Raw genomic sequence first — 27,381 nt, 5'->3', positions numbered from 1 at the left:
TGTTGGGGGGCGGGGAGCCGGCCTTGGGGATCCATCTTTCGGGCCCTGGGACGTGGGAGAAGAATGCCGGGGCCTCTCTCTGTGCCCCTGGCACGCCTCTGTGCAGGCCGGGCCTGCACCACCCCCCGCGCCCGTCCCCCAGGCAGGGTCCATGTGGCTGCAGACACCCAGAGAGAGGGGAGGCTGGGGAGGCTGGGGAGCCGTGGCAGCCCGATGCAGTGCGGGTCTCCAGGTGGAGGGGCCCTGGTCCCCTGGCGCCAGCGTGGCCCTTCCTCCTTGTGGAAACCCTTGTGGTGTGTGTGCTCTCTCGCCCTGACCCAGGAGAGCAGCATGGCGGACCCCTGATCTTGTGGCGTGCCACCGAGCGAGGCCGAGGAGCTCCCGCAGACCAGTGGGCGTGGCGTCCTTGTCGCGGCTCTGTGGAGACCTGGCGATGGTGAGCGGCCCCTGTCCTCAGTGGTGGAGAACTCGCCCTTGGGGCGCTCGTCTGTCCGGAGCCCCGGGCCACCCCCGCTTCTCGCGGGCTTTGGCCCCGGCAGGCCAGCTCCGGGGGCGTGAGGGGGAGCGTCCCGTCCTGCCCAGTGGCTCCTCTGTCTGGGCACGCCCCCAAACGCTGCCGTGATGGAGCGGGTTGGATGTCCAGGTGCGGAGGCCGTGAATTTGCCTTGCGGCGGCGGAGCCCGTGCTCGGATCGATGATGACTCCCTCTAAAGCATTCCTTGGAAATCTGAACAAAATGAGTGAGAACTCACTACCGTCTCCTCATCGAAACTGAGGTCCGGCACGTGGCGGCCACCGGGGGCTCGGGGGTAGATGGGCCCTTGGCCTTGGGGCCTCTGGGTGTCAGCAGCCACTCGGGTGAGGTCTGGGGAAGGCGGCCGCCTGCCGGGCCCAGGAAGCATGGGGCCCGTCGCCCGGCGCTGGCCTCGGGGGAGAGGCCGCATGCCCGAGCGTGCTGGAGATCCCGGGCGGCCTCCCGCCGGCCTTGGGGGGTTTCGCAAGCCGTCGCGGGGGCCGAAATTTGGGCCCGGCACGCGAGGCAAGTGTGCGGCCCTAGGGCCCCAGGGGGCGTCCTGGCCCAGGCCGGGCGCCCTTCTCAGGATGCTGTGGGGAGACGGGATCCCGGCAGGGTAGTGTTCTCTTTCTGCTCTGGGGACCCCTGAGGGCCACCTGCTGCAGGGGGTCTGTGGTAGCGGGGGCCCTTGGATCAGGGCCGTCCCCCATGGGAGGGGGGGAGCCTGGGAACCCCTGAGGGCGCTCCCCTGGGACGTCCAGGGATGTGGGGGCGGAGGCTGGGGCTGGGTGGCGAGAAGGGGGCAGCTGAAGTGGTGAGCGACAGGCGGGCAGAGGGAGCCTGCCGGGGACGTGGGTGGACAGGCCCACGTCTGGATGGGCGAGGGCCTCTGGAGGAGGTGCCCTGGCCTCAAGTGGGATGGCGTCAGCGGCTGTGGGAGGCCCGGGTCGGGAAGGACCGCGCGGGCAGGGGCGGGGATGGTCTTGCATGTGGCCTCTCCTCTGGGAGGCGTGGCTCCCCGTGGGGGTCTGGGGAAGGCAGCCGCCAGGTCCCTGGGCCGCGGCGCTGACCGCACCTTGGGGGGGTCCTTTGGGAGGCCACGGGTCGGAGTCCTTCCCGGTGCACGGTCTCCCTCTCCCTGGAGGGTCCGATGCCGAGCCCTTGGACGCCCTGGAGGGGGTGGTCTGCCCGGCAGAGCGAGCCACCCGCGCCGCGTGGAGCGCTTCGCCCAGGTCGCCGCGCGGGGGCCTGGGCAGAGCGGGGAGGTCGGCAGCCAGGGACGTCTCTCAGCTGGCAGTGCCTGGGAGGCTGCTCGGGGCGGGTGTCCGGGTCCTGCGGCGGGCGGCTTGATGGCGAGCGGAGACGGGAGGCCTGGGCTTGGGCAGCGGTGGCGGTGTCCCGGCCCCGACGGTGACGGAGGGCTTTGATGAGGCCCGGCGGCCGCGTGCTTGCCAGGAAGGCCCGGGGCTTGAGGCCCTGGAAGGCCTGGCCCGTTCAGGAGTCCCGGCTGTTTGGGGGAATGTCCCACGCCCTGTGGGGATTTGAGCCGTGTCTCCCGGCCGACTTGGGTGTCCCGGTTGGTGTGTGGTCGGGCCTGGGACGGGCGTGGTGCGGGCGGGAACCGCCGGGTAGCGACCACGTCTCGTCAGGGGGTTCGTGCCTGCTGCTGGGCACGGGAACGGCTCCGGGGGGGTCTTACGGGCGCTGAGGGGATTCCGCATCATGGAGAGGTCAAGGGGAGTTGGTGGCCGTCACCCTTCGTCAGGGCAGGGTAGCATCAGTGCGCCCGTGCTGGGGTTCCTGGAGAGCCGGCTGGCACGGACAGACTCTTGTGAGGGCAAGTGGCTGATCGTGCGTCGGATGGGTCCAGCAAAGGAGAGAAAGCTTCGGTGCGCGCGCGCTCGCCAGGGAAAGGGTGACAGCGGGTGGGACCGAGAGGGAGAGAGAGAGAGGGAGAGAACAAAGGAAGAGAGAGGGTTTCCGCAGGGGCGGTGAGTCCTGGCGGAAGTCCTGAGGCAGAGGAGGTGCCAGGGGTTTGGGTTTCCCGGTCGTGTCGGGGGTGTGGCGCAGGTTGCCCCAGTGGGCCTGAATGTGCCTCCGTGGGGCACCTTGTTGCCGTGTTGGGGGGCGGGGAGCCGGCCTTGGGGATCCATCTTTCGGGCCCTGGGACGTGGGAGAAGAATGCCGGGGCCTCTCTCTGTGCCCCTGGCACGCCTCTGTGCAGGCCGGGCCTGCACCACCCCCCGCGCCCGTCCCCCAGGCTGGGTCCGTGTGGCTGCAGACACCCAGAGAGAGGGGAGGCTGGGGAGCCGTGGCAGCCCGATGCAGTGCGGGTCTCCAGGTGGAGGGGCCCTGGTCCCCTGGCGCCAGCGTGGCCCTTCCTCCTTGTGGAAACCCTTGTGGTGTGTGTGCTCTCTCGCCCTGACCCAGGAGAGCAGCATGGCGGACCCCTGATCTTGTGGCGTGCCACCGCGCGAGGCCGAGGAGCTCCCGCAGACCAGTGGGCGTGGCGTCCTTGTCGCGGCTCTGTGGAGACCTGGCGATGGTGAGCGGCCCCTGTCCTCAGTGGTGGAGAACTCGCCCTTGGGGCGCTCGTCTGTCCGGAGCCCCGGGCCACCCCCGCTTCTCGCGGGCTTTGGCCCCGGCAGGCCAGCTCCGGGGGCGTGAGGGGGAGCGTCCCGTCCTGCCCAGTGGCTCGTCTGTCTGGGCACGCCCCCAAACGCTGCCGTGATGGAGCGGGTTGGATGTCCAGGTGCGGAGGCCGTGAATTTGCCTTGCGGCGGCGGAGCCCGTGCTCGGATCGATGATGACTCCCTCTAAAGCATTCCTTGGAAATCTGAACAAAATGAGTGAGAACTCACTACCGTCTCCTCATCGAAACTGAGGTCCGGCACGTGGCGGCCACCGGGGGCTCGGGGGTAGATGGGCCCTTGGCCTTGGGGCCTCTGTGTGTCAGCAGCCACTCGGGTGAGGTCTGGGGAAGGCGGCCGCCTGCCGGGCCCAGGAAGCATGGGGCCCGTCGCCCGGCGCTGGCCTCGGGGGAGAGGCCGCGTGCCCGAGCGTGCTGGAGATCCCGGGCGGCCTCCCGCCGGCCTTGGGGGGTTTCGCAAGCCGTCGCGGGGGCCGAAATTTGGGCCCGGCACGCGAGGCAAGTGTGCGGCCCTAGGGCCCCAGGGGGCGTCCTGGCCCAGGCCGGGCGCCCTTCTCAGGATGCTGTGGGGAGACGGGATCCCGGCAGGGTAGTGTTCTCTTTCTGCTCTGGGGACCCCTGAGGGCCACCTGCTGCAGGGGGTCTGTGGTAGCGGGGGCCCTTGGATCAGGGCCGTCCCCCATGGGAGGGGGGGAGCCTGGGAACCCCTGAGGGCGCTCCCCTGGGACGTCCAGGGATGTGGGGGCGGAGGCTGGGGCTGGGTGGCGAGAAGGGGGCAGCTGAAGTGGTGAGCGACAGGCGGGCAGAGGGAGCCTGCCGGGGACGTGGGTGGACAGGCCCACGTCTGGATGGGCGAGGGGCTCTGGAGGAGGTGCCCTGGCCTCAAGTGGGATGGCGTCAGCGGCTGTGGGAGGCCCGGGTCGGGAAGGACCGTGCGGGCAGGGGCGGGGATGGTCTTGCATGTGGCCTCTCCTCTGGGAGGCGTGGCTCCCCGTGGGGGTCTGGGGAAGGCAGCCGCCAGGTCCCTGGGCCGAGGCGCTGACCGCACCTTGGGGGGGTCCTTTGGGAGGCCACGGGTCGGAGTCCTTCCCGGTGCACGGTCTCCCTCTCCCTGGAGGGTCCGATGCCGAGCCCTTGGACGCCCTGGAGGGGGTGGTCTGCCCGGCAGAGCGAGCCACCCGCGCCGCGTGGAGCGCTTCGCCCAGGTCGCCGCGCGGGGGCCTGGACAGAGCGGGGAGGTCGGCGGCCAGGGACGTCTCTCAGCTGGCAGTGCCTGGGAGGCTGCTCGGGGCGGGTGTCCGGGTCCTGCGGCGGGCGGCTTGATGGCGAGCGGAGACGGGAGGCCTGGGCTTGGGCAGCGGTGGCGGTGTCCTGGCCCCGACGGTGACGGAGGGCTTTGATGAGGCCCGGCGGCCGCGTGCTTGCCAGGAAGGCCCGGGGCTTGAGGCCCTGGAAGGCCTGGCCCGTTCAGGAGTCCCGGCTGTTTGGGGGAATGTCCCACGCCCTGTGGGGATTTGAGCCGTGTCTCCCGGCCGACTTGGGTGTCCCGGTTGGTGTGTGGTCGGGCCTGGGACGGGCGTGGTGCGGGCGGGAACCGCCGGGTAGCGACCACGTCTCGTCAGGGGGTTCGTGCCTGCTGCTGGGCACGGGAACGGCTCCGGGGGGGTCTTACGGGCGCTGAGGGGATTCCGCATCATGGAGAGGTCAAGGGGAGTTGGTGGCCGTCACCCTTCGTCAGGGCAGGGTAGCATCAGTGCGCCCGTGCTGGGGTTCCTGGAGAGCCGGCTGGCACGGACAGACTCTTGTGAGGGCAAGTGGCTGATCGTGCGTCGGATGGGTCCAGCAAAGGAGAGAAAGCTTCGGTGCGCGCGCGCTCGCCAGGGAAAGGGTGACAGCGGGTGGGACCGAGAGGGAGAGAGAGAGAGGGAGAGAACAAAGGAAGAGAGAGGGTTTCCGCAGGGGCGGTGAGTCCTGGCGGAAGTCCTGAGGCAGAGGAGGTGCCAGGGGTTTGGGTTTCCCGGTCGTGTCGGGGGTGTGGCGCAGGTTGCCCCAGTGGGCCTGAATGTGCCTCCGTGGGGCACCTTGTTGCCGTGTTGGGGGGCGGGGAGCCGGCCTTGGGGATCCATCTTTCGGGCCCTGGGACGTGGGAGAAGAATGCCGGGGCCTCTCTCTGTGCCCCTGGCACGCCTCTGTGCAGGCCGGGCCTGCACCACCCCCCGCGCCCGTCCCCCAGGCTGGGTCCGTGTGCCTGCAGACACCCAGAGAGAGGGGAGGCTGGGGAGCCGTGGCAGCCCGATGCAGTGCGGGTCTCCAGGTGGAGGGGCCCTGGTCCCCTGGCGCCAGCGTGGCCCTTCCTCCTTGTGGAAACCCTTGTGGTGTGTGTGCTCTCTCGCCCTGACCCAGGAGAGCAGCATGGCGGACCCCTGATCTTGTGGCGTGCCACCGCGCGAGGCCGAGGAGCTCCCGCAGACCAGTGGGCGTGGCGTCCTTGTCGCGGCTCTGTGGAGACCTGGCGATGGTGAGCGGCCCCTGTCCTCAGTGGTGGAGAACTCGCCCTTGGGGCGCTCGTCTGTCCGGAGCCCCGGGCCACCCCCGCTTCTCGCGGGCTTTGGCCCCGGCAGGCCAGCTCCGGGGGCGTGAGGGGGAGCGTCCCGTCCTGCCCAGTGGCTCGTCTGTCTGGGCACGCCCCCAAACGCTGCCGTGATGGAGCGGGTTGGATGTCCAGGTGCGGAGGCCGTGAATTTGCCTTGCGGCGGCGGAGCCCGTGCTCGGATCGATGATGACTCCCTCTAAAGCATTCCTTGGAAATCTGAACAAAATGAGTGAGAACTCACTACCGTCTCCTCATCGAAACTGAGGTCCGGCACGTGGCGGCCACCGGGGGCTCGGGGGTAGATGGGCCCTTGGCCTTGGGGCCTCTGTGTGTCAGCAGCCACTCGGGTGAGGTCTGGGGAAGGCGGCCGCCTGCCGGGCCCAGGAAGCATGGGGCCCGTCGCCCGGCGCTGGCCTCGGGGGAGAGGCCGCGTGCCCGAGCGTGCTGGAGATCCCGGGCGGCCTCCCGCCGGCCTTGGGGGGTTTCGCAAGCCGTCGCGGGGGCCGAAATTTGGGCCCGGCACGCGAGGCAAGTGTGCGGCCCTAGGGCCCCAGGGGGCGTCCTGGCCCAGGCCGGGCGCCCTTCTCAGGATGCTGTGGGGAGACGGGATCCCGGCAGGGTAGTGTTCTCTTTCTGCTCTGGGGACCCCTGAGGGCCACCTGCTGCAGGGGGTCTGTGGTAGCGGGGGCCCTTGGATCAGGGCCGTCCCCCATGGGAGGGGGGGAGCCTGGGAACCCCTGAGGGCGCTCCCCTGGGACGTCCAGGGATGTGGGGGCGGAGGCTGGGGCTGGGTGGCGAGAAGGGGGCAGCTGAAGTGGTGAGCGACAGGCGGGCAGAGGGAGCCTGCCGGGGACGTGGGTGGACAGGCCCACGTCTGGATGGGCGAGGGGCTCTGGAGGAGGTGCCCTGGCCTCAAGTGGGATGGCGTCAGCGGCTGTGGGAGGCCCGGGTCGGGAAGGACCGTGCGGGCAGGGGCGGGGATGGTCTTGCATGTGGCCTCTCCTCTGGGAGGCGTGGCTCCCCGTGGGGGTCTGGGGAAGGCAGCCGCCAGGTCCCTGAGCCGAGGCACTGACCGCACCTTGGGGGGGTCCTTTGGGAGGCCACGGGTCGGAGTCCTTCCCGGTGCACGGTCTCCCTCTCCCTGGAGGGTGCGATGCCGAGCCCTTGGACGCCCTGGAGGGGGTGGTCTGCCCGGCAGAGCGAGCCACCCGCGCCGCGTGGAGCGCTTCGCCCAGGTCGCGGCGCGGGGGCCTGGACAGAGCGGGGAGGTCGGCGGCCAGGGACGTCTCTCAGCTGGCAGTGCCTGGGAGGCTGCTCGGGGCGGGTGTCCGGGTCCTGCGGCGGGCGGCTTGATGGCGAGCGGAGACGGGAGGCCTGGGCTTGGGCAGCGGTGGCGGTGTCCTGGCCCTGACGGTGACGAAGGGCTTTGATGAGGCCCGGCGGCCGCGTGCTTGCCAGGAAGGCCCGGGGCTTGAGGCCCTGGAAGGCCTGGCCCGTTCAGGAGTCCCGGCTGTTTGGGGGAATGTCCCACGCCCTGTGGGGATTTGAGCCGTGTCTCCCGGCCGACTTGGGTGTCCCGGTTGGTGTGTGGTCGGGCCTGGGACGGGCGTGGTGCGGGCGGGAACCGCCGGGTAGCGACCACGTCTCGTCAGGGGGTTCGTGCCTGCTGCTGGGCACGGGAACGGCTCCGGGGGGGTCTTACGGGCGCTGAGGGGATTCCGCATCATGGAGAGGTCAAGGGGAGTTGGTGGCCGTCACCCTTCGCCAGGGCAGGGTAGCATCAGTGCGCCCGTGCTGGGGTTCCTGGAGAGCCGGCTGGCACGGACAGACTCTTGTGAGGGCAAGTGGCTGATCGTGCGTCGGATGGGTCCAGCAAAGGAGAGAAAGCTTCGGTGCGCGCGCGCTCGCCAGGGAAAGGGTGACAGCGGGTGGGACCGAGAGGGAGAGAGAGAGAGGGAGAGAACAAAGGAAGAGAGAGGGTTTCCGCAGGGGCGGTGAGTCCTGGCGGAAGTCCTGAGGCAGAGGAGGTGCCAGGGGTTTGGGTTTCCCGGTCGTGTCGGGGGTGTGGCGCAGGTTGCCCCAGTGGGCCTGAATGTGCCTCCGTGGGGCACCTTGTTGCCGTGTTGGGGGGCGGGGAGCCGGCCTTGGGGATCCATCTTTCGGGCCCTGGGACGTGGGAGAAGAATGCCGGGGCCTCTCTCTGTGCCCCTGGCACGCCTCTGTGCAGGCCGGGCCTGCAACACCCCCCGCGCCCGTCCCCCAGGCTGGGTCCGTGTGGCTGCAGACACCCAGAGAGAGGGGAGGCTGGGGAGCCGTGGCAGCCCGATGCAGTGCGGGTCTCCAGGTGGAGGGGCCCTGGTCCCCTGGCGCCAGCGTGGCCCTTCCTCCTTGTGGAAACCCTTGTGGTGTGTGTGCTCTCTCGCCCTGACCCAGGAGAGCAGCATGGCGGACCCCTGATCTTGTGGCGTGCCACCGCGCGAGGCCGAGGAGCTCCCGCAGACCAGTGGGCGTGGCGTCCTTGTCGCGGCTCTGTGGAGACCTGGCGATGGTGAGCGGCCCCTGTCCTCAGTGGTGGAGAACTCGCCCTTGGGGCGCTCGTCTGTCCGGAGCCCCGGGCCACCCCCGCTTCTCGCGGGCTTTGGCCCCGGCAGGCCAGCTCCGGGGGCGTGAGGGGGAGCGTCCCGTCCTGCCCAGTGGCTCGTCTGTCTGGGCACGCCCCCAAACGCTGCCGTGATGGAGCGGGTTGGATGTCCAGGTGCGGAGGCCGTGAATTTGCCTTGCGGCGGCGGAGCCCGTGCTCGGATCGATGATGACTCCCTCTAAAGCATTCCTTGGAAATCTGAACAAAATGAGTGAGAACTCACTACCGTCTCCTCATCGAAACTGAGGTCCGGCACGTGGCGGCCACCGGGGGCTCGGGGGTAGATGGGCCCTTGGCCTTGGGGCCTCTGTGTGTCAGCAGCCACTCGGGTGAGGTCTGGGGAAGGCGGCCGCCTGCCGGGCCCAGGAAGCATGGGGCCCGTCGCCCGGCGCTGGCCTCGGGGGAGAGGCCGCGTGCCCGAGCGTGCTGGAGATCCCGGGCGGCCTCCCGCCGGCCTTGGGGGGTTTCGCAAGCCGTCGCGGGGGCCGAAATTTGGGCCCGGCACGCGAGGCAAGTGTGCGGCCCTAGGGCCCCAGGGGGCGTCCTGGCCCAGGCCGGGCGCCCTTCTCAGGATGCTGTGGGGAGACGGGATCCCGGCAGGGTAGTGTTCTCTTTCTGCTCTGGGGACCCCTGAGGGCCACCTGCTGCAGGGGGTCTGTGGTAGCGGGGGCCCTTGGATCAGGGCCGTCCCCCATGGGAGGGGGGGAGCCTGGGAACCCCTGAGGGCGCTCCCCTGGGACGTCCAGGGATGTGGGGGCGGAGGCTGGGGCTGGGTGGCGAGAAGGGGGCAGCTGAAGTGGTGAGCGACAGGCGGGCAGAGGGAGCCTGCCGGGGACGTGGGTGGACAGGCCCACGTCTGGATGGGCGAGGGGCTCTGGAGGAGGTGCCCTGGCCTCAAGTGGGATGGCGTCAGCGGCTGTGGGAGGCCCGGGTCGGGAAGGACCGCGCGGGCAGGGGCGGGGATGGTCTTGTATGTGGCCTCTCCTCTGGGAGGCGTGGCTCCCCGTGGGGGTCTGGGGAAGGCAGCCGCCAGGTCCCTGGGCCGCGGCGCTGACCGCACCTTGGGGGGGTCCTTTGGGAGGCCACGGGTCGGAGTCCTTCCCGGTGCACGGTCTCCCTCTCCCTGGAGGGTCCGATGCCGAGCCCTTGGACGCCCTGGAGGGGGTGGTCTGCCCGGCAGAGCGAGCCACCCGCGCCGCGTGGAGCGCTTCGCCCAGGTCGCCGCGCGGGGGCCTGGGCAGAGCGGGGAGGTCGGCGGCCAGGGACGTCTCTCAGCTGGCAGTGCCTGGGAGGCTGCTCGGGGCGGGTGTCCGGGTCCTGCGGCGGGCGGCTTGATGGCGAGCGGAGACGGGAGGCCTGGGCTTGGGCAGCGGTGGCGGTGTCCTGGCCCCGACGGTGACGGAGGGCTTTGATGAGGCCCGGCGGCCGCGTGCTTGCCAGGAAGGCCCGGGGCTTGAGGCCCTGGAAGGCCTGGCCCGTTCAGGAGTCCCGGCTGTTTGGGGGAATGTCCCACGCCCTGTGGGGATTTGAGCCGTGTCTCCCGGCCGACTTGGGTGTCCCGGTTGGTGTGTGGTCGGGCCTGGGACGGGCTTGGTGCGGGCGGGAACCGCCGGGTAGCGACCACGTCTCGTCAGGGGGTTCGTGCCTGCTGCTGGGCACGGGAACGGCTCCGGGGGGGTCTTACGGGCGCTGAGGGGATTCCGCATCATGGAGAGGTCAAGGGGAGTTGGTGGCCGTCACCCTTCGCCAGGGCAGGGTAGCATCAGTGCGCCCGTGCTGGGGTTCCTGGAGAGCCGGCTGGCACGGACAGACTCTTGTGAGGGCAAGTGGCTGATCGTGCGTCGGATGGGTCCAGCAAAGGAGAGAAAGCTTCGGTGCGCGCGCGCTCGCCAGGGAAAGGGTGACAGCGGGTGGGACCGAGAGGGAGAGAGAGAGAGGGAGAGAACAAAGGAAGAGAGAGGGTTTCCGCAGGGGCGGTGAGTCCTGGCGGAAGTCCTGAGGCAGAGGAGGTGCCAGGGGTTTGGGTTTCCCGGTCGTGTCGGGGGTGTGGCGCAGGTTGCCCCAGTGGGCCTGAATGTGCCTCCGTGGGGCACCTTGTTGCCGTGTTGGGGGGCGGGGAGCCGGCCTTGGGGATCCATCTTTCGGGCCCTGGGACGTGGGAGAAGAATGCCGGGGCCTCTCTCTGTGCCCCTGGCACGCCTCTGTGCAGGCCGGGCCTGCAACACCCCCCGCGCCCGTCCCCCAGGCTGGGTCCGTGTGGCTGCAGACACCCAGAGAGAGGGGAGGCTGGGGAGCCGTGGCAGCCCGATGCAGTGCGGGTCTCCAGGTGGAGGGGCCCTGGTCCCCTGGCGCCAGCGTGGCCCTTCCTCCTTGTGGAAACCCTTGTGGTGTGTGTGCTCTCTCGCCCTGACCCAGGAGAGCAGCATGGCGGACCCCTGATCTTGTGGCGTGCCACCGCGCGAGGCCGAGGAGCTCCCGCAGACCAGTGGGCGTGGCGTCCTTGTCGCGGCTCTGTGGAGACCTGGCGATGGTGAGCGGCCCCTGTCCTCAGTGGTGGAGAACTCGCCCTTGGGGCGCTCGTCTGTCCGGAGCCCCGGGCCACCCCCGCTTCTCGCGGGCTTTGGCCCCGGCAGGCCAGCTCCGGGGGCGTGAGGGGGAGCGTCCCGTCCTGCCCAGTGGCTCGTCTGTCTGGGCACGCCCCCAAACGCTGCCGTGATGGAGCGGGTTGGATGTCCAGGTGCGGAGGCCGTGAATTTGCCTTGCGGCGGCGGAGCCCGTGCTCGGATCGATGATGACTCCCTCTAAAGCATTCCTTGGAAATCTGAACAAAATGAGTGAGAACTCACTACCGTCTCCTCATCGAAACTGAGGTCCGGCACGTGGCGGCCACCGGGGGCTCGGGGGTAGATGGGCCCTTGGCCTTGGGGCCTCTGTGTGTCAGCAGCCACTCGGGTGAGGTCTGGGGAAGGCGGCCGCCTGCCGGGCCCAGGAAGCATGGGGCCCGTCGCCCGGCGCTGGCCTCGGGGGAGAGGCCGCGTGCCCGAGCGTGCTGGAGATCCCGGGCGGCCTCCCGCCGGCCTTGGGGGGTTTCGCAAGCCGTCGCGGGGGCCGAAATTTGGGCCCGGCACGCGAGGCAAGTGTGCGGCCCTAGGGCCCCAGGGGGCGTCCTGGCCCAGGCCGGGCGCCCTTCTCAGGATGCTGTGGGGAGACGGGATCCCGGCAGGGTAGTGTTCTCTTTCTGCTCTGGGGACCCCTGAGGGCCACCTGCTGCAGGGGGTCTGTGGTAGCGGGGGCCCTTGGATCAGGGCCGTCCCCCATGGGAGGGGGGGAGCCTGGGAACCCCTGAGGGCGCTCCCCTGGGACGTCCAGGGATGTGGGGGCGGAGGCTGGGGCTGGGTGGCGAGAAGGGGGCAGCTGAAGTGGTGAGCGACAGGCGGGCAGAGGGAGCCTGCCGGGGACGTGGGTGGACAGGCCCACGTCTGGATGGGCGAGGGGCTCTGGAGGAGGTGCCCTGGCCTCAAGTGGGATGGCGTCAGCGGCTGTGGGAGGCCCGGGTCGGGAAGGACCGCGCGGGCAGGGGCGGGGATGGTCTTGTATGTGGCCTCTCCTCTGGGAGGCGTGGCTCCCCGTGGGGGTCTGGGGAAGGCAGCCGCCAGGTCCCTGGGCCGCGGCGCTGACCGCACCTTGGGGGGGTCCTTTGGGAGGCCACGGGTCGGAGTCCTTCCCGGTGCACGGTCTCCCTCTCCCTGGAGGGTCCGATGCCGAGCCCTTGGACGCCCTGGAGGGGGTGGTCTGCCCGGCAGAGCGAGCCACCCGCGCCGCGTGGAGCGCTTCGCCCAGGTCGCCGCGCGGGGGCCTGGGCAGAGCGGGGAGGTCGGCGGCCAGGGACGTCTCTCAGCTGGCAGTGCCTGGGAGGCTGCTCGGGGCGGGTGTCCGGGTCCTGCGGCGGGCGGCTTGATGGCGAGCGGAGACGGGAGGCCTGGGCTTGGGCAGCGGTGGCGGTGTCCTGGCCCCGACGGTGACGGAGGGCTTTGATGAGGCCCGGCGGCCGCGTGCTTGCCAGGAAGGCCCGGGGCTTGAGGCCCTGGAAGGCCTGGCCCGTTCAGGAGTCCCGGCTGTTTGGGGGAATGTCCCACGCCCTGTGGGGATTTGAGCCGTGTCTCCCGGCCGACTTGGGTGTCCCGGTTGGTGTGTGGTCGGGCCTGGGACGGGCTTGGTGCGGGCGGGAACCGCCGGGTAGCGACCACGTCTCGTCAGGGGGTTCGTGCCTGCTGCTGGGCACGGGAACGGCTCCGGGGGGGTCTTACGGGCGCTGAGGGGATTCCGCATCATGGAGAGGTCAAGGGGAGTTGGTGGCCGTCACCCTTCGCCAGGGCAGGGTAGCATCAGTGCGCCCGTGCTGGGGTTCCTGGAGAGCCGGCTGGCACGGACAGACTCTTGTGAGGGCAAGTGGCTGATCGTGCGTCGGATGGGTCCAGCAAAGGAGAGAAAGCTTCGGTGCGCGCGCGCTCGCCAGGGAAAGGGTGACAGCGGGTGGGACCGAGAGGGAGAGAGAGAGAGGGAGAGAACAAAGGAAGAGAGAGGGTTTCCGCAGGGGCGGTGAGTCCTGGCGGAAGTCCTGAGGCAGAGGAGGTGCCAGGGGTTTGGGTTTCCCGGTCGTGTCGGGGGTGTGGCGCAGGTTGCCCCAGTGGGCCTGAATGTGCCTCCGTGGGGCACCTTGTTGCCGTGTTGGGGGGCGGGGAGCCGGCCTTGGGGATCCATCTTTCGGGCCCTGGGACGTGGGAGAAGAATGCCGGGGCCTCTCTCTGTGCCCCTGGCACGCCTCTGTGCAGGCCGGGCCTGCAACACCCCCCGCGCCCGGCCCCCAGGCTGGGTCCGTGTGGCTGCAGACACCCAGAGAGAGGGGAGGCTGGGGAGCCGTGGCAGCCCGATGCAGTGCGGGTCTCCAGGTGGAGGGGCCCTGGTCCCCTGGCGCCAGCGTGGCCCTTCCTCCTTGTGGAAACCCTTGTGGTGTGTGTGCTCTCTCGCCCTGACCCAGGAGAGCAGCATGGCGGACCCCTGATCTTGTGGCGTGCCACCGCGCGAGGCCGAGGAGCTCCCGCAGACCAGTGGGCGTGGCGTCCTTGTCGCGGCTCTGTGGAGACCTGGCGATGGTGAGCGGCCCCTGTCCTCAGTGGTGGAGAACTCGCCCTTGGGGCGCTCGTCTGTCCGGAGCCCCGGGCCACCCCCGCTTCTCGCGGGCTTTGGCCCCGGCAGGCCAGCTCCGGGGGCGTGAGGGGGAGCGTCCCGTCCTGCCCAGTGGCTCGTCTGTCTGGGCACGCCCCCAAACGCTGCCGTGATGGAGCGGGTTGGATGTCCAGGTGCGGAGGCCGTGAATTTGCCTTGCGGCGGCGGAGCCCGTGCTCGGATCGATGATGACTCCCTCTAAAGCATTCCTTGGAAATCTGAACAAAATGAGTGAGAACTCACTACCGTCTCCTCATCGAAACTGAGGTCCGGCACGTGGCGGCCACCGGGGGCTCGGGGGTAGATGGGCCCTTGGCCTTGGGGCCTCTGTGTGTCAGCAGCCACTCGGGTGAGGTCTGGGGAAGGCGGCCGCCTGCCGGGCCCAGGAAGCATGGGGCCCGTCGCCCGGCGCTGGCCTCGGGGGAGAGGCCGCGTGCCCGAGCGTGCTGGAGATCCCGGGCGGCCTCCCGCCGGCCTTGGGGGGTTTCGCAAGCCGTCGCGGGGGCCGAAAGTTGGGCCCGGCACGCGAGGCAAGTGTGCGGCCCTAGGGCCCCAGGGGGCGTCCTGGCCCAGGCCGGGCGCCCTTCTCAGGATGCTGTGGGGAGACGGGATCCCGGCAGGGTAGTGTTCTCTTTCTGCTCTGGGGACCCCTGAGGGCCACCTGCTGCAGGGGGTCTGTGGTAGCGGGGGCCCTTGGATCAGGGCCGTCCCCCATGGGAGGGGGGGAGCCTGGGAACCCCTGAGGGCGCTCCCCTGGGACGTCCAGGGATGTGGGGGCGGAGGCTGGGGCTGGGTGGCGAGAAGGGGGCAGCTGAAGTGGTGAGCGACAGGCGGGCAGAGGGAGCCTGCCGGGGACGTGGGTGGACAGGCCCACGTCTGGATGGGCGAGGGGCTCTGGAGGAGGTGCCCTGGCCTCAAGTGGGATGGCGTCAGCGGCTGTGGGAGGCCCGGGTCGGGAAGGACCGCGCGGGCAGGGGCGGGGACGGTCTTGCATGTGGCCTCTCCTCTGGGAGGCGTGGCTCCCCGTGGGGGTCTGGGGAAGGCAGCCGCCAGGTCCCTGGGCCGCGGCGCGGACCGCACCTTGGGGGGGTCCTTTGGGAGGCCACGGGTCGGAGTCCTTCCCGGTGCACGGTCTCCCTCTCCCTGGAGGGTCCGATGCCGAGCCCTTGGACGCCCTGGAGGGGGTGGTCTGCCCGGCAGAGCGAGCCACCCGCGCCGCGTGGAGCGCTTCGCCCAGGTCGCCGCGCGGGGGCCTGGACAGAGCGGGGAGGTCGGCGGCCAGGGACGTCTCTCAGCTGGCAGTGCCTGGGAGGCTGCTCGGGGCGGGTGTCCGGGTCCTGCGGCGGGCGGCTTGATGGCGAGCGGAGACGGGAGGCCTGGGCTTGGGCAGCGGTGGCGGTGTCCTGGCCCTGACGGTGACGAAGGGCTTTGATGAGGCCCGGCGGCCGCGTGCTTGCCAGGAAGGCCCGGGGCTTGAGGCCCTGGAAGGCCTGGCCCGTTCAGGAGTCCCGGCTGTTTGGGGGAATGTCTCACGCCCTGTGGGGATTTGAGCCGTGTCTCCCGGCCGACTTGGGTGTCCCGGTTGGTGTGTGGTCGGGCCTGGGACGGGCGTGGTGCGGGCGGGAACCGCCGGGTAGCGACCACGTCTCGTCAGGGGGTTCGTGCCTGCTGCTGGGCACGGGAACGGCTCCGGGGGGGTCTTACGGGCGCTGAGGGGATTCCGCATCATGGAGAGGTCAAGGGGAGTTGGTGGCCGTCACCCTTCGTCAGGGCAGGGTAGCATCAGTGCGCCCGTGCTGGGGTTCCTGGAGAGCCGGCTGGCACGGACAGACTCTTGTGAGGGCAAGTGGCTGATCGTGCGTCGGATGGGTCCAGCAAAGGAGAGAAAGCTTCGGTGCGCGCGCGCTCGCCAGGGAAAGGGTGACAGCGGGTGGGACCGAGAGGGAGAGAGAGAGAGGGAGAGAACAAAGGAAGAGAGAGGGTTTCCGCAGGGGCGGTGAGTCCTGGCGGAAGTCCTGAGGCAGAGGAGGTGCCAGGGGTTTGGGTTTCCCGGTCGTGTCGGGGGTGTGGCGCAGGTTGCCCCAGTGGGCCTGAATGTGCCTCCGTGGGGCACCTTGTTGCCGTGTTGGGGGGCGGGGAGCCGGCCTTGGGGATCCATCTTTCGGGCCCTGGGACGTGGGAGAAGAATGCCGGGGCCTCTCTCTGTGCCCCTGGCACGCCTCTGTGCAGGCCGGGCCTGCAACACCCCCCGCGCCCGTCCCCCAGGCTGGGTCCGTGTGGCTGCAGACACCCAGAGAGAGGGGAGGCTGGGGAGCCGTGGCAGCCCGATGCAGTGCGGGTCTCCAGGTGGAGGGGCCCTGGTCCCCTGGCGCCAGCGTGGCCCTTCCTCCTTGTGGAAACCCTTGTGGTGTGTGTGCTCTCTCGCCCTGACCCAGGAGAGCAGCATGGCGGACCCCTGATCTTGTGGCGTGCCACCGCGCGAGGCCGAGGAGCTCCCGCAGACCAGTGGGCGTGGCGTCCTTGTCGCGGCTCTGTGGAGACCTGGCGATGGTGAGCGGCCCCTGTCCTCAGTGGTGGAGAACTCGCCCTTGGGGCGCTCGTCTGTCCGGAGCCCCGGGCCACCCCAGCTTCTCGCGGGCTTTGGCCCCGGCAGGCCAGCTCCGGGGGCGTGAGGGGGAGCGTCCCGTCCTGCCCAGTGGCTCGTCTGTCTGGGCACGCCCCCAAACGCTGCCGTGATGGAGCGGGTTGGATGTCCAGGTGCGGAGGCCGTGAATTTGCCTTGCGGCGGCGGAGCCCGTGCTCGGATCGATGATGACTCCCTCTAAAGCATTCCTTGGAAATCTGAACAAAATGAGTGAGAACTCACTACCGTCTCCTCATCGAAACTGAGGTCCGGCACGTGGCGGCCACCGGGGGCTCGGGGGTAGATGGGCCCTTGGCCTTGGGGCCTCTGTGTGTCAGCAGCCACTCGGGTGAGGTCTGGGGAAGGCGGCCGCCTGCCGGGCCCAGGAAGCATGGGGCCCGTCGCCCGGCGCTGGCCTCGGGGGAGAGGCCGCGTGCCCGAGCGTGCTGGAGATCCCGGGCGGCCTCCCGCCGGCCTTGGGGGGTTTCGCAAGCCGTCGCGGGGGCCGAAATTTGGGCCCGGCACGCGAGGCAAGTGTGCGGCCCTAGGGCCCCAGGGGGCGTCCTGGCCCAGGCCGGGCGCCCTTCTCAGGATGCTGTGGGGAGACGGGATCCCGGCAGGGTAGTGTTCTCTTTCTGCTCTGGGGACCCCTGAGGGCCACCTGCTGCAGGGGGTCTGTGGTAGCGGGGGCCCTTGGATCAGGGCCGTCCCCCATGGGAGGGGGGGAGCCTGGGAACCCCTGAGGGCGCTCCCCTGGGACGTCCAGGGATGTGGGGGCGGAGGCTGGGGCTGGGTGGCGAGAAGGGGGCAGCTGAAGTGGTGAGCGACAGGCGGGCAGAGGGAGCCTGCCGGGGACGTGGGTGGACAGGCCCACGTCTGGATGGGCGAGGGGCTCTGGAGGAGGTGCCCTGGCCTCAAGTGGGATGGCGTCAGCGGCTGTGGGAGGCCCGGGTCGGGAAGGACCGCGCGGGCAGGGGCGGGGATGGTCTTGTATGTGGCCTCTCCTCTGGGAGGCGTGGCTCCCCGTGGGGGTCTGGGGAAGGCAGCCGCCAGGTCCCTGGGCCGCGGCGCTGACCGCACCTTGGGGGGGTCCTTTGGGAGGCCACGGGTCGGAGTCCTTCCCGGTGCACGGTCTCCCTCTCCCTGGAGGGTCCGATGCCGAGCCCTTGGACGCCCTGGAGGGGGTGGTCTGCCCGGCAGAGCGAGCCACCCGCGCCGCGTGGAGCGCTTCGCCCAGGTCGCCGCGCGGGGGCCTGTGCAGAGCGGGGAGGTCGGCGGCCAGGGACGTCTCTCAGCTGGCAGTGCCTGGGAGGCTGCTCGGGGCGGGTGTCCGGGTCCTGCGGCGGGCGGCTTGATGGCGAGCGGAGACGGGAGGCCTGGGCTTGGGCAGCGGTGGCGGTGTCCTGGCCCCGACGGTGACGGAGGGCTTTGATGAGGCCCGGCGGCCGCGTGCTTGCCAGGAAGGCCCGGGGCTTGAGGCCCTGGAAGGCCTGGCCCGTTCAGGAGTCCCGGCTGTTTGGGGGAATGTCCCACGCCCTGTGGGGATTTGAGCCGTGTCTCCCGGCCGACTTGGGTGTCCCGGTTGGTGTGTGGTCGGGCCTGGGACGGGCTTGGTGCGGGCGGGAACCGCCGGGTAGCGACCACGTCTCGTCAGGGGGTTCGTGCCTGCTGCTGGGCACGGGAACGGCTCCGGGGGGGTCTTACGGGCGCTGAGGGGATTCCGCATCATGGAGAGGTCAAGGGGAGTTGGTGGCCGTCACCCTTCGCCAGGGCAGGGTAGCATCAGTGCGCCCGTGCTGGGGTTCCTGGAGAGCCGGCTGGCACGGACAGACTCTTGTGAGGGCAAGTGGCTGATCGTGCGTCGGATGGGTCCAGCAAAGGAGAGAAAGCTTCGGTGCGCGCGCGCTCGCCAGGGAAAGGGTGACAGCGGGTGGGACCGAGAGGGAGAGAGAGAGAGGGAGAGAACAAAGGAAGAGAGAGGGTTTCCGCAGGGGCGGTGAGTCCTGGCGGAAGTCCTGAGGCAGAGGAGGTGCCAGGGGTTTGGGTTTCCCGGTCGTGTCGGGGGTGTGGCGCAGGTTGCCCCAGTGGGCCTGAATGTGCCTCCGTGGGGCACCTTGTTGCCGTGTTGGGGGGCGGGGAGCCGGCCTTGGGGATCCATCTTTCGGGCCCTGGGACGTGGGAGAAGAATGCCGGGGCCTCTCTCTGTGCCCCTGGCACGCCTCTGTGCAGGCCGGGCCTGCAACACCCCCCGCGCCCGTCCCCCAGGCTGGGTCCGTGTGGCTGCAGACACCCAGAGAGAGGGGAGGCTGGGGAGCCGTGGCAGCCCGATGCAGTGCGGGTCTCCAGGTGGAGGGGCCCTGGTCCCCTGGCGCCAGCGTGGCCCTTCCTCCTTGTGGAAACCCTTGTGGTGTGTGTGCTCTCTCGCCCTGACCCAGGAGAGCAGCATGGCGGACCCCTGATCTTGTGGCGTGCCACCGCGCGAGGCCGAGGAGCTCCCGCAGACCAGTGGGCGTGGCGTCCTTGTCGCGGCTCTGTGGAGACCTGGCGATGGTGAGCGGCCCCTGTCCTCAGTGGTGGAGAACTCGCCCTTGGGGCGCTCGTCTGTCCGGAGCCCCGGGCCACCCCCGCTTCTCGCGGGCTTTGGCCCCGGCAGGCCAGCTCCGGGGGCGTGAGGGGGAGCGTCCCGTCCTGCCCAGTGGCTCGTCTGTCTGGGCACGCCCCCAAACGCTGCCGTGATGGAGCGGGTTGGATGTCCAGGTGCGGAGGCCGTGAATTTGCCTTGCGGCGGCGGAGCCCGTGCTCGGATCGATGATGACTCCCTCTAAAGCATTCCTTGGAAATCTGAACAAAATGAGTGAGAACTCACTACCGTCTCCTCATCGAAACTGAGGTCCGGCACGTGGCGGCCACCGGGGGCTCGGGGGTAGATGGGCCCTTGGCCTTGGGGCCTCTGTGTGTCAGCAGCCACTCGGGTGAGGTCTGGGGAAGGCGGCCGCCTGCCGGGCCCAGGAAGCATGGGGCCCGTCGCCCGGCGCTGGCCTCGGGGGAGAGGCCGCGTGCCCGAGCGTGCTGGAGATCCCGGGCGGCCTCCCGCCGGCCTTGGGGGGTTTCGCAAGCCGTCGCGGGGTCCGAAATTTGGGCCCGGCACGCGAGGCAAGTGTGCGGCCCTAGGGCCCCAGGGGGCGTCCTGGCCCAGGCCGGGCGCCCTTCTCAGGATGCTGTGGGGAGACGGGATCCCGGCAGGGTAGTGTTCTCTTTCTGCTCTGGGGACCCCTGAGGGCCACCTGCTGCAGGGGGTCTGTGGTAGCGGGGGCCCTTGGATCAGGGCCGTCCCCCATGGGAGGGGGGGAGCCTGGGAACCCCTGAGGGCGCTCCCCTGGGACGTCCAGGGATGTGGGGGCGGAGGCTGGGGCTGGGTGGCGAGAAGGGGGCAGCTGAAGTGGTGAGCGACAGGCGGGCAGAGGGAGCCTGCCGGGGACGTGGGTGGACAGGCCCACGTCTGGATGGGCGAGGGGCTCTGGAGGAGGTGCCCTGGCCTCAAGTGGGATGGCGTCAGCGGCTGTGGGAGGCCCGGGTCGGGAAGGACCGTGCGGGCAGGGGCGGGGATGGTCTTGCATGTGGCCTCTCCTCTGGGAGGCGTGGCTCCCCGTGGGGGTCTGGGGAAGGCAGCCGCCAGGTCCCTGGGCCGCGGCGCTGACCGCACCTTGGGGGGGTCCTTTGGGAGGCCACGGGTCGGAGTCCTTCCCGGTGCACGGTCTCCCTCTCCCTGGAGGGTGCGATGCCGAGCCCTTGGACGCCCTGGAGGGGGTGGTCTGCCCGGCAGAGCGAGCCACCCGCGCCGCGTGGAGCGCTTCGCCCAGGTCGCCGCGCGGGGGCCTGGACAGAGCGGGGAGGTCGGCGGCCAGGGACGTCTCTCAGCTGGCAGTGCCTGGGAGGCTGCTCGGGGCGGGTGTCCGGGTCCTGCGGCGGGCGGCTTGATGGCGAGCGGAGACGGGAGGCCTGGGCTTGGGCAGCGGTGGCGGTGTCCTGGCCCCGACGGTGACGGAGGGCTTTGATGAGGCCCGGCGGCCGCGTGCTTGCCAGGAAGGCCCGGGGCTTGAGGCCCTGGAAGGCCTGGCCCGTTCAGGAGTCCCGGCTGTTTGGGGGAATGTCCCACGCCCTGTGGGGATTTGAGCCGTGTCTCCCGGCCGACTTGGGTGTCCCGGTTGGTGTGTGGTCGGGCCTGGGACGGGCGTGGTGCGGGCGGGAACCGCCAGGTAGCGACCACGTCTCGTCAGGGGGTTCGTGCCTGCTGCTGGGCACGGGAACGGCTCCGGGGGGGTCTTACGGGCGCTGAGGGGATTCCGCATCATGGAGAGGTCAAGGGGAGTTGGTGGCCGTCACCCTTCGTCAGGGCAGGGTAGCATCAGTGCGCCCGTGCTGGGGTTCCTGGAGAGCCGGCTGGCACGGACAGACTCTTGTGAGGGCAAGTGGCTGATCGTGCGTCGGATGGGTCCAGCAAAGGAGAGAAAGCTTCGGTGCGCGCGCGCTCGCCAGGGAAAGGGTGACAGCGGGTGGGACCGAGAGGGAGAGAGAGAGAGGGAGAGAACAAAGGAAGAGAGAGGGTTTCCGCAGGGGCGGTGAGTCCTGGCGGAAGTCCTGAGGCAGAGGAGGTGCCAGGGGTTTGGGTTTCCCGGTCGTGTCGGGGGTGTGGCGCAGGTTGCCCCAGTGGGCCTGAATGTGCCTCCGTGGGGCACCTTGTTGCCGTGTTGGGGGGCGGGGAGCCGGCCTTGGGGATCCATCTTTCGGGCCCTGGGACGTGGGAGAAGAATGCCGGGGCCTCTCTCTGTGCCCCTGGCACGCCTCTGTGCAGGCCGGGCCTGCACCACCCCCCGCGCCCGGCCCCCAGGCAGGGTCCGTGTGGCTGCAGACACCCAGAGAGACGGGAGGCTGGGGAGCCGTGGCAGCCCGATGCAGTGCGGGTCTCCAGGTGGAGGGGCCCTGGTCCCCTGGCGCCAGCGTGGCCCTTCCTCCTTGTGGAAACCCTTGTGGTGTGTGTGCTCTCTCGCCCTGACCCAGGAGAGCAGCATGGCGGACCCCTGATCTTGTGGCGTGCCACCGCGCGAGGCCGAGGAGCTCCCGCAGACCAGTGGGCGTGGCGTCCTTGTCGCGGCTCTGTGGAGACCTGGCGATGGTGAGCGGCCCCTGTCCTCAGTGGTGGAGAACTCGCCCTTGGGGCGCTCGTCTGTCCGGAGCCCCGGGCCACCCCCGCTTCTCGCGGGCTTTGGCCCCGGCAGGCCAGCTCCGGGGGCGTGAGGGGGAGCGTCCCGTCCTGCCCAGTGGCTCGTCTGTCTGGGCACGCCCCCAAACGCTGCCGTGATGGAGCGGGTTGGATGTCCAGGTGCGGAGGCCGTGAATTTGCCTTGCGGCGGCGGAGCCCGTGCTCGGATCGATGATGACTCCCTCTAAAGCATTCCTTGGAAATCTGAACAAAATGAGTGAGAACTCACTACCGTCTCCTCATCGAAACTGAGGTCCGGCACGTGGCGGCCACCGGGGGCTCGGGGGTAGATGGGCCCTTGGCCTTGGGGCCTCTGTGTGTCAGCAGCCACTCGGGTGAGGTCTGGGGAAGGCGGCCGCCTGCCGGGCCCAGGAAGCATGGGGCCCGTCGCCCGGCGCTGGCCTCGGGGGAGAGGCCGCGTGCCCGAGCGTGCTGGAGATCCCGGGCGGCCTCCCGCCGGCCTTGGGGGGTTTCGCAAGCCGTCGCGGGGTCCGAAATTTGGGCCCGGCACGCGAGGCAAGTGTGCGGCCCTAGGGCCCCAGGGGGCGTCCTGGCCCAGGCCGGGCGCCCTTCTCAGGATGCTGTGGGGAGACGGGATCCCGGCAGGGTAGTGTTCTCTTTCTGCTCTGGGGACCCCTGAGGGCCACCTGCTGCAGGGGGTCTGTGGTAGCGGGGGCCCTTGGATCAGGGCCGTCCCCCATGGGAGGGGGGGAGCCTGGGAACCCCTGAGGGCGCTCCCCTGGGACGTCCAGGGATGTGGGGGCGGAGGCTGGGGCTGGGTGGCGAGAAGGGGGCAGCTGAAGTGGTGAGCGACAGGCGGGCAGAGGGAGCCTGCCGGGGACGTGGGTGGACAGGCCCACGTCTGGATGGGCGAGGGGCTCTGGAGGAGGTGCCCTGGCCTCAAGTGGGATGGCGTCAGCGGCTGTGGGAGGCCCGGGTCGGGAAGGACCTTGCGGGCAGGGGCGGGGATGGTCTTGCATGTGGCCTCTCCTCTGGGAGGCGTGGCTCCCCGTGGGGGTCTGGGGAAGGCAGCCGCCAGGTCCCTGGGCCGCGGCGCTGACCGCACCTTGGGGGGGTCCTTTGGGAGGCCACGGGTCGGAGTCCTTCCCGGTGCACGGTCTCCCTCTCCCTGGAGGGTCCGATGCCGAGCCCTTGGACGCCCTGGAGGGGGTGGTCTGCCCGGCAGAGCGAGCCACCCGCGCCGCGTGGAGCGCTTCGCCCAGGTCGCCGCGCGGGGGCCTGGACAGAGCGGGGAGGTCGGCGGCCAGGGACGTCTCTCAGCTGGCAGTGCCTGGGAGGCTGCTCGGGGCGGGTGTCCGGGTCCTGCGGCGGGCGGCTTGATGGCGAGCGGAGACGGGAGGCCTGGGCTTGGGCAGCGGTGGCGGTGTCCTGGCCCCGACGGTGACGGAGGGCTTTGATGAGGCCCGGCGGCCGCGTGCTTGCCAGGAAGGCCCGGGGCTTGAGGCCCTGGAAGGCCTGGCCCGTTCAGGAGTCCCGGCTGTTTGGGGGAATGTCCCACGCCCTGTGGGGATTTGAGCCGTGTCTCCCGGCCGACTTGGGTGTCCCGGTTGGTGTGTGGTCGGGCCTGGGACGGGCGTGGTGCGGGCGGGAACCGCCAGGTAGCGACCACGTCTCGTCAGGGGGTTCGTGCCTGCTGCTGGGCACGGGAACGGCTCCGGGGGGGTCTTACGGGCGCTGAGGGGATTCCGCATCATGGAGAGGTCAAGGGGAGTTGGTGGCCGTCACCCTTCGTCAGGGCAGGGTAGCATCAGTGCGCCCGTGCTGGGGTTCCTGGAGAGCCGGCTGGCACGGACAGACTCTTGTGAGGGCAAGTGGCTGATCGTGCGTCGGATGGGTCCAGCAAAGGAGAGAAAGCTTCGGTGCGCGCGCGCTCGCCAGGGAAAGGGTGACAGCGGGTGGGACCGAGAGGGAGAGAGAGAGAGGGAGAGAACAAAGGAAGAGAGAGGGTTTCCGCAGGGGCGGTGAGTCCTGGCGGAAGTCCTGAGGCAGAGGAGGTGCCAGGGGTTTGGGTTTCCCGGTCGTGTCGGGGGTGTGGCGCAGGTTGCCCCAGTGGGCCTGAATGTGCCTCCGTGGGGCACCTTGTTGCCGTGTTGGGGGGCGGGGAGCCGGCCTTGGGGATCCATCTTTCGGGCCCTGGGACGTGGGAGAAGAATGCCGGGGCCTCTCTCTGTGCCCCTGGCACGCCTCTGTGCAGGCCGGGCCTGCACCACCCCCCGCGCCCGGCCCCCAGGCAGGGTCCGTGTGGCTGCAGACACCCAGAGAGACGGGAGGCTGGGGAGCCGTGGCAGCCCGATGCAGTGCGGGTCTCCAGGTGGAGGGGCCCTGGTCCCCTGGCGCCAGCGTGGCCCTTCCTCCTTGTGGAAACCCTTGTGGTGTGTGTGCTCTCTCGCCCTGACCCAGGAGAGCAGCATGGCGGACCCCTGATCTTGTGGCGTGCCACCGCGCGAGGCCGAGGAGCTCCCGCAGACCAGTGGGCGTGGCGTCCTTGTCGCGGCTCTGTGGAGACCTGGCGATGGTGAGCGGCCCCTGTCCTCAGTGGTGGAGAACTCGCCCTTGGGGCGCTCGTCTGTCCGGAGCCCCGGGCCACCCCCGCTTCTCGCGGGCTTTGGCCCCGGCAGGCCAGCTCCGGGGGCGTGAGGGGGAGCGTCCCGTCCTGCCCAGTGGCTCGTCTGTCTGGGCACGCCCCCAAACGCTGCCGTGATGGAGCGGGTTGGATGTCCAGGTGCGGAGGCCGTGAATTTGCCTTGCGGCGGCGGAGCCCGTGCTCGGATCGATGATGACTCCCTCTAAAGCATTCCTTGGAAATCTGAACAAAATGAGTGAGAACTCACTACCGTCTCCTCATCGAAACTGAGGTCCGGCACGTGGCGGCCACCGGGGGCTCGGGGGTAGATGGGCCCTTGGCCTTGGGGCCTCTGTGTGTCAGCAGCCACTCGGGTGAGGTCTGGGGAAGGCGGCCGCCTGCCGGGCCCAGGAAGCATGGGGCCCGTCGCCCGGCGCTGGCCTCGGGGGAGAGGCCGCGTGCCCGAGCGTGCTGGAGATCCCGGGCGGCCTCCCACCGGCCTTGGGGGGTTTCGCAAGCCGTCGCGGGGGCCGAAATTTGGGCCCGGCACGCGAGGCAAGTGTGCGGCCCTAGGGCCCCAGGGGGCGTCCTGGCCCAGGCCGGGCGCCCTTCTCAGGATGCTGTGGGGAGACGGGATCCCGGCAGGGTAGTGTTCTCTTTCTGCTCTGGGGACCCCTGAGGGCCACCTGCTGCAGGGGGTCTGTGGTAGCGGGGGCCCTTGGATCAGGGCCGTCCCCCATGGGAGGGGGGGAGCCTGGGAACCCCTGAGGGCGCTCCCCTGGGACGTCCAGGGATGTGGGGGCGGAGGCTGGGGCTGGGTGGCGAGAAGGGGGCAGCTGAAGTGGTGAGCGACAGGCGGGCAGAGGGAGCCTGCCGGGGACGTGGGTGGACAGGCCCACGTCTGGATGGGCGAGGGGCTCTGGAGGAGGTGCCCTGGCCTCAAGTGGGATGGCGTCAGCGGCTGTGGGAGGCCCGGGTCGGGAAGGACCGCGCGGGCAGGGGCGGGGATGGTCTTGTATGTGGCCTCTCCTCTGGGAGGCGTGGCTCCCCGTGGGGGTCTGGGGAAGGCAGCCGCCAGGTCCCTGGGCCGCGGCGCTGACCGCACCTTGGGGGGGTCCTTTGGGAGGCCACGGGTCGGAGTCCTTCCCGGTGCACGGTCTCCCTCTCCCTGGAGGGTCCGATGCCGAGCCCTTGGACGCCCTGGAGGGGGTGGTCTGCCCGGCAGAGCGAGCCACCCGCGCCGCGTGGAGCGCTTCGCCCAGGTCGCCGCGCGGGGGCCTGGGCAGAGCGGGGAGGTCGGCGGCCAGGGACGTCTCTCAGCTGGCAGTGCCTGGGAGGCTGCTCGGGGCGGGTGTCCGGGTCCTGCGGCGGGCGGCTTGATGGCGAGCGGAGACGGGAGGCCTGGGCTTGGGCAGCGGTGGCGGTGTCCTGGCCCCGACGGTGACGGAGGGCTTTGATGAGGCCCGGCGGCCGCGTGCTTGCCAGGAAGGCCCGGGGCTTGAGGCCCTGGAAGGTCTGGCCCGTTCAGGAGTCCCGGCTGTTTGGGGGAATGTCCCACGCCCTGTGGGGATTTGAGCCGTGTCTCCCGGCCGACTTGGGTGTCCCGGTTGGTGTGTGGTCGGGCCTGGGACGGGCGTGGTGCGGGCGGGAACCGCCGGGTAGCGACCACGTCTCGTCAGGGGGTTCGTGCCTGCTGCTGGGCACGGGAACGGCTCCGGGGGGGTCTTACGGGCGCTGAGGGGATTCCGCATCATGGAGAGGTCAAGGGGAGTTGGTGGCCGTCACCCTTCGTCAGGGCAGGGTAGCATCAGTGCGCCCGTGCTGGGGTTCCTGGAGAGCCGGCTGGCACGGACAGACTCTTGTGAGGGCAAGTGGCTGATCGTGCGTCGGATGGGTCCAGCAAAGGAGAGAAAGCTTCGGTGCGCGCGCGCTCGCCAGGGAAAGGGTGACAGCGGGTGGGACCGAGAGGGAGAGAGAGAGAGGGAGAGAACAAAGGAAGAGAGAGGGTTTCCGCAGGGGCGGTGAGTCCTGGCGGAAGTCCTGAGGCAGAGGAGGTGCCAGGGGTTTGGGTTTCCCGGTCGTGTCGGGGGTGTGGCGCAGGTTGCCCCAGTGGGCCTGAATGTGCCTCCGTGGGGCACCTTGTTGCCGTGTTGGGGGGCGGGGAGCCGGCCTTGGGGATCCATCTTTCGGGCCCTGGGACGTGGGAGAAGAATGCCGGGGCCTCTCTCTGTGCCCCTGGCACGCCTCTGTGCAGGCCGGGCCTGCACCACCCCCCGCGCCCGTCCCCCAGGCTGGGTCCGTGTGCCTGCAGACACCCAGAGAGAGGGGAGGCTGGGGAGGCTGGGGAGCCGTGGCAGCCCGATGCAGTGCGGGTCTCCAGGTGGAGGGGCCCTGGTCCCCTGGCGCCAGCGTGGCCCTTCCTCCTTGTGGAAACCCTTGTGGTGTGTGTGCTCTCTCGCCCTGACCCAGGAGAGCAGCATGGCGGACCCCTGATCTTGTGGCGTGCCACCGCGCGAGGCCGAGGAGCTCCCGCAGACCAGTGGGCGTGGCGTCCTTGTCGCGGCTCTGTGGAGACCTGGCGATGGTGAGCGGCCCCTGTCCTCAGTGGTGGAGAACTCGCCCTTGGGGCGCTCGTCTGTCCGGAGCCCCGGGCCACCCCCGCTTCTCGCGGGCTTTGGCCCCGGCAGGCCAGCTCCGGGGGCGTGAGGGGGAGCGTCCCGTCCTGCCCAGTGGCTCGTCTGTCTGGGCACGCCCCCAAACGCTGCCGTGATGGAGCGGGTTGGATGTCCAGGTGCGGAGGCCGTGAATTTGCCTTGCGGCGGCGGAGCCCGTGCTCGGATCGATGATGACTCCCTCTAAAGCATTCCTTGGAAATCTGAACAAAATGAGTGAGAACTCACTACCGTCTCCTCATCGAAACTGAGGTCCGGCACGTGGCGGCCACCGGGGGCTCGGGGGTAGATGGGCCCTTGGCCTTGGGGCCTCTGTGTGTCAGCAGCCACTCGGGTGAGGTCTGGGGAAGGCGGCCGCCTGCCGGGCCCAGGAAGCATGGGGCCCGTCGCCCGGCGCTGGCCTCGGGGGAGAGGCCGCGTGCCCGAGCGTGCTGGAGATCCCGGGCGGCCTCCCGCCGGCCTTGGGGGGTTTCGCAAGCCGTCGCGGGGGCCGAAAGTTGGGCCCGGCACCCGAGGCAAGTGTGCGGCCCTAGGGCCCCAGGGGGCGTCCTGGCCCAGGCCGGGCGCCCTTCTCAGGATGCTGTGGGGAGACGGGATCCCGGCAGGGTAGCGTTCTCT

General features: G+C 70.5%; 11 non-coding genes across 11 annotated transcripts; all 11 read left to right on the top strand.

Annotated features, from left to right (window-relative positions):
- The first annotated feature begins 688 nt into the window (after positions 1-688).
- LOC146406459 (small nucleolar RNA SNORD116) lies at positions 689-780 on the top strand. The gene has a single exon (XR_014832857.1). It is a non-coding gene; the product is annotated as a small nucleolar RNA SNORD116 (small nucleolar RNA).
- A 2,531-nt stretch (positions 781-3,311) lies between these two features.
- Positions 3,312-3,403, top strand: LOC146406458 (small nucleolar RNA SNORD116). The gene has a single exon (XR_014832852.1). It is a non-coding gene; the product is annotated as a small nucleolar RNA SNORD116 (small nucleolar RNA).
- A 2,531-nt stretch (positions 3,404-5,934) lies between these two features.
- On the top strand, positions 5,935-6,026 carry LOC146406457 (small nucleolar RNA SNORD116). The gene has a single exon (XR_014832848.1). It is a non-coding gene; the product is annotated as a small nucleolar RNA SNORD116 (small nucleolar RNA).
- Positions 6,027-8,557: 2,531 nt separating this feature from the next.
- Positions 8,558-8,649, top strand: LOC146406456 (small nucleolar RNA SNORD116). Its single transcript, XR_014832840.1, has one exon. It is a non-coding gene; the product is annotated as a small nucleolar RNA SNORD116 (small nucleolar RNA).
- A 2,531-nt stretch (positions 8,650-11,180) lies between these two features.
- LOC146406455 (small nucleolar RNA SNORD116) lies at positions 11,181-11,272 on the top strand. The gene has a single exon (XR_014832827.1). It is a non-coding gene; the product is annotated as a small nucleolar RNA SNORD116 (small nucleolar RNA).
- Positions 11,273-13,803: 2,531 nt separating this feature from the next.
- On the top strand, positions 13,804-13,895 carry LOC146406454 (small nucleolar RNA SNORD116). Its single transcript, XR_014832825.1, has one exon. It is a non-coding gene; the product is annotated as a small nucleolar RNA SNORD116 (small nucleolar RNA).
- Positions 13,896-16,426: 2,531 nt separating this feature from the next.
- LOC146406453 (small nucleolar RNA SNORD116) lies at positions 16,427-16,518 on the top strand. Its single transcript, XR_014832822.1, has one exon. It is a non-coding gene; the product is annotated as a small nucleolar RNA SNORD116 (small nucleolar RNA).
- Positions 16,519-19,049: 2,531 nt separating this feature from the next.
- Positions 19,050-19,141, top strand: LOC146406452 (small nucleolar RNA SNORD116). The gene has a single exon (XR_014832821.1). It is a non-coding gene; the product is annotated as a small nucleolar RNA SNORD116 (small nucleolar RNA).
- A 2,531-nt stretch (positions 19,142-21,672) lies between these two features.
- On the top strand, positions 21,673-21,764 carry LOC146406451 (small nucleolar RNA SNORD116). The gene has a single exon (XR_014832820.1). It is a non-coding gene; the product is annotated as a small nucleolar RNA SNORD116 (small nucleolar RNA).
- Positions 21,765-24,295: 2,531 nt separating this feature from the next.
- LOC146406450 (small nucleolar RNA SNORD116) lies at positions 24,296-24,387 on the top strand. The gene has a single exon (XR_014832819.1). It is a non-coding gene; the product is annotated as a small nucleolar RNA SNORD116 (small nucleolar RNA).
- Positions 24,388-26,927: 2,540 nt separating this feature from the next.
- LOC146406449 (small nucleolar RNA SNORD116) lies at positions 26,928-27,019 on the top strand. The gene has a single exon (XR_014832810.1). It is a non-coding gene; the product is annotated as a small nucleolar RNA SNORD116 (small nucleolar RNA).
- Positions 27,020-27,381: the final 362 nt, after the last annotated feature.

Source organism: Sus scrofa, chromosome 1 (genome assembly GCF_054392235.1).
Source record: "Sus scrofa isolate SSC_HxYL_T2T_F1_AM1 chromosome 1, Sscrofa_HxYL_maternal_Yorkshire_Landrace_v2.0, whole genome shotgun sequence".
NCBI classification, from domain to species: Eukaryota; Metazoa; Chordata; class Mammalia; order Artiodactyla; family Suidae; genus Sus; species Sus scrofa.
Note: the sequence above shows the minus strand (reverse complement) of the source record. Positions and strands in the feature narration are given on the sequence as shown.